Consider the following 4,079-nt stretch of genomic DNA (forward strand, 5'->3'; position numbering starts at 1 on the left):
GCCTTCTTTGATTGAGTGGCGAATAGGACAAGATCAGATAATGTGAGCCTGGGTAAGCTTGGAAAATGTGCAAATCAGGACAAAGGCTCTTCTAAAAGTGCCAAGCTTGGGGAGCCTGGGGTTGGCAAGGACTGTTTGGATAGTGTTGAGAATGGCTCCTCTCAGGGCCTTGGCTGCCATGACTGATGGCTTCTTCCAAGAACTCATCACTGGGGACCTCTTGTGTCCATGCTGGCAGGTAGGTCCACCTGTAGAAGAAACCTGCTCTGGGGGTTGAGGTCACTTTGGAAAAAATGTCTACAGCGTTTATATAGAGGTTCCAGTCGATTCCCGGAACACAGTCTGGCGCCTAGTGCAGGAGAATGGGCATTGGAGCGATTTGGCATTCACCAGCAGCTACTAAGCTAAGTTTCTTCTGTGTGACAACCTATGACAGGTTAGGAAAATGGGGTGGGGTGGGGGGTGGGGGTGTAATCTAATCAGTCTTTGACTTCAAAGATGTCACTGTTTCCAAGGGGAGACAGACGAGTAAATGGTGATTTCAGATGAGTGTGGGGCACGCAGGGAGGCACCAGGTAGGTAGGACATCTAATTCGGACCTGGGCATCCATGCACTTTCTGGCAAGGCTCTTGATAATTCACTGAACACAGAAAAGCCATCTGTGTTCCCCAAAGCCAGACCAGGAAGTTCTGTGAACAGAAACAAAAAGCCAGAATGGTCCTATGAATCGCAAGCATTAAGGATATGCGTGGTATTTTAGGGAACAGCCACCCCAGTATCCCAGACTAGGGCAGGAATATGAGTGTCTCAAAGTGACTGCACCATTGAGGTCTCTGGCTTAGTGATCCTCTTTGGTGGCACATCAGTCCACTGGTTGGAGTGAATAAGCAGCTAGACCTGGTGTCTAATTGCCAAGATGTCTAGACTGACGTTCATAGGAGACATGGAGTATTGTCTCCTCAGTCTCCAGGTGAGGGACATCCATTAGGTAGAACTCAGAAGTATGAAGTCACGCTACTCTTGTGTGTCAGCACAGCCTCTTTCCAACTCCTTCCTCTCTCCCTGCTGTGCTCTCAAGATTCCACGGTTACTAATCTGACTGACCAAAGTCCAGAACCCTGAGGCCCACATGACTGCACTTATCGATAAGCTGTGGTGTTTCTGCACTTCAAAGGCATCCATCTATTCATTGCACTTTCTCTTTCCTTCTTCCTGCTTTGATTCTAAAAGGGTCTAAGCCTCTACTGGCCATGTGTTAGCCTCCTGCCTGGATATAGTGATCAGATTCAGGCCAGGCTTCTACCTCAGCACTGGGCTGGCCATGACTCCCTAACCCTGAACAAGAGTGTTAGGGTGTGAGTTAGATAAGTACCTTTTGGAATAAGTACCTGCATGTGCTAACCCAAGATTTAGATTCAGATGGGGGGAAATGAAGGACCTCATTTAGACTCCAGCCATCTAAAACACTCATCCCTTCCCCAGCTTCTGCATAGTAGCTTCTGCTACCCACAGGCCAATAACAAATGGCATTTTATCCTTTCACTCCTCCTCATATGGGATCTCAAGGGGCAGGGGATGATTGGCAGGGTGGCATTTTAGCCTTCCTGGGGTCTTGGCTATAATACCATTATGGTATTTGTAATTCTACTGGAACATTAGCTCCAGCCTCTAATGGCCCCCTGTAGAGGGAAAGCCAAGCTTTGTGCTTATGGGCTTGTTGGACCAAGCCCAAAGTCCTTGGGCTTTTCCTAGACATACTGGCCCAGCTTCAGGAAACAGCAGTGAACAGACAGACTGGGCAACTCATAGCTCTGGGTGAAAGTAGCAGCCACGTACATCCTCAGCCTTCCAGGGGCAGAAGGCTGTGCCAGGTACCCAGCCTCACCTGAGCAGCATACATAGTGGTGGGAGTCTGGCAAGGTTGCATCAGGGAGGCCTAGGCCAGCTGGCACTGGGTAGAAAGATGCCTGTGAAGGGTAGAGAAGAGTGTGGCTCTTCATGGGAATGCTCTTGAAGGGACCTTTATTTTAGGTAAATCCCGACATTCCCCCCCCACCCAAATGTCATGGTCGACTGAATAATGGCCTCCAAAAGTATCTATGCCTTGTGTATTGTACCTGGGACTTGTACATGTGCTGTTATACAAAAAAAAGAGAATTTTACAGAAATGAAGTTGTAGGTACTAAGAAACATTTCTACAAAATGCTCTTGAGTATCCTGGATGAATTCAGTATCCTCAGTTGAATTCAGTGTAATCAGACAGCGCCTAGCATCTGGGATGTTCCTGGTGTTCATGTCTGTCTGTCTGTTTCTCTCTCTCTCTCTCCCTCTCTCTCTCTCTCTCTCTCTCATTCTCTCTACTTCCTCCTCCTGTTCCTTCTTCTGCCTTCCCTCCTTTTTATTCTGATCTTGCCTCATAGCCCACACTGATCTTAAACTTTCAATCCCCCTGTGTCATCCTTCCAGGCAATGCCACCACACCCAGTAGCAGCTATCTGTGTTTTCTTTCTTTCTTTCTTTCTTTCTTTCTTTCTTTCTTTCTTTCTTTCTTTCTTTCTCTTTCTTCCTTTCTTCCTTTCTTCCTTTCTTCCTTTCTTCCTTTCTTCCTTTCTTCCTTTCTTCCTTTCTTTCCTTCTTTCCTTCTTTCCTTCTTTCTTTTTTCTTCTGTGTTTTCTTAAAGACCAGTAGGGTAGGATTCCTAAAAGACAGACTGTGGAGTCAGGGACAGAGCCCAGTGGTAAAGCATCTGTCTATCATGAACAAGGTCAGAGGTTTAATCCTCAGCAATGAGAAGAAATTCATTCAAATTGTCCCTCAACCATTCCTCCAATATTGGGGTCCTCACAGGGATACTCTGTAGCCTCTTGTACCCTGGTTATGAACACGTGACTGCTTCTTGCATATCCATCTCTTTTTTTTTTTTTTCATTTCTCAGAAAATTTTATTGGCTTTTTGGATAAAGTTTATTTTCCAGGAAGGATGATCCCATCGTACTTCTGCTGGAACCAGCGCATGGCCTCCTCCTTGCTGATTCTGTGTTTGGCCCCAACGCAGCCTGTTCTGCGCTTCTTGTCTGCGATGCTGAACCCTGGCCTACCCAGCACCACATAGAAGTCCAGGCCGTAGATCCCAATGCTTGGGTCGTATTTGATGCCCAGGTCAATGTGCTCTTGAATTCCAAAACCAAAGTTTCCAGTATCCGAGAAGTTATTTTTCCGCAACTCACACTCTCGCACCTTCAGGCCTTTCTCCAGAATTTCCTCTGCCTTGGCTCCGCGGACTGTGCAGTGAACAGCAATCTTCTCATTTCTCCGGATGCCAAAGGACCTGACAGTGTATCTAGCTTTGGAGAACACCAGGGTCTGGCCTGTGAGCTGCTCCAACACCTTGGCTGCCCGGGTCAGTCTGTCTCTGCTCTCCCCGATGCAGATATTGAGGCAGAGTTTGCGGATGCACAGTTCCCGCATGAGGTTCTCCTTTTCCCCTTGATCTTGCGCCATGGTGGAGCATATCCATCTCTTTCATAGATGATATTTGTAACAGACCTGGTCTCTACCTGCAGATAGCTTTCTGAATGAGGTGACTCCTCAGCTGCCCTGAAGCCTTCTGAGTAGAAAGAGAAGTCCATGGACAGGGGACAGATATATGTACTACAGATAGTGTGCCCTGTGCCTCAACTCGGAGTTGTGGCCATCAAGTATAGCTATACTTCCAGAGTCTATGGACTAAGATGTCAGCTGAAATATCTTTGAGTTCTCCTACAGGTTGATCCATAGAGAACAGTTATAAAGAATGATGTCAGCTCCTGAATATGGCAAGTTCTTGCTTATATGTGGATTTAAACATTATTCTCAGATAAGTGGAGAATATATGACAATTCTCAGAGCTGGATGAGTAGGTATAGAGTATGGCTGGATAAGAAGAATAACCTCCACTCTTCAGTGACTCCATGGGATAACTGTGACTGGCAACATAGGATTCTGAATAATTCCAAACACAGAGAAATGATGACTCTCTGAAGAGCTGAGTATGCTGATGGCTCGGATCTGATCTTTACATGGAGTATTAAAATGTCACA

The 4,079-nt window shown here is 46.5% G+C and overlaps 1 pseudogene; it reads right to left on the reverse strand.

The window, feature by feature from the left end:
* Window positions 2,927-3,508, reverse strand: Gm7589 (predicted gene 7589; annotated as a pseudogene).

The sequence above is a fragment of the Mus musculus genome, chromosome 9, assembly GCF_000001635.26.
Source record: "Mus musculus strain C57BL/6J chromosome 9, GRCm38.p6 C57BL/6J".
NCBI classification, from domain to species: Eukaryota; Metazoa; Chordata; class Mammalia; order Rodentia; family Muridae; genus Mus; species Mus musculus.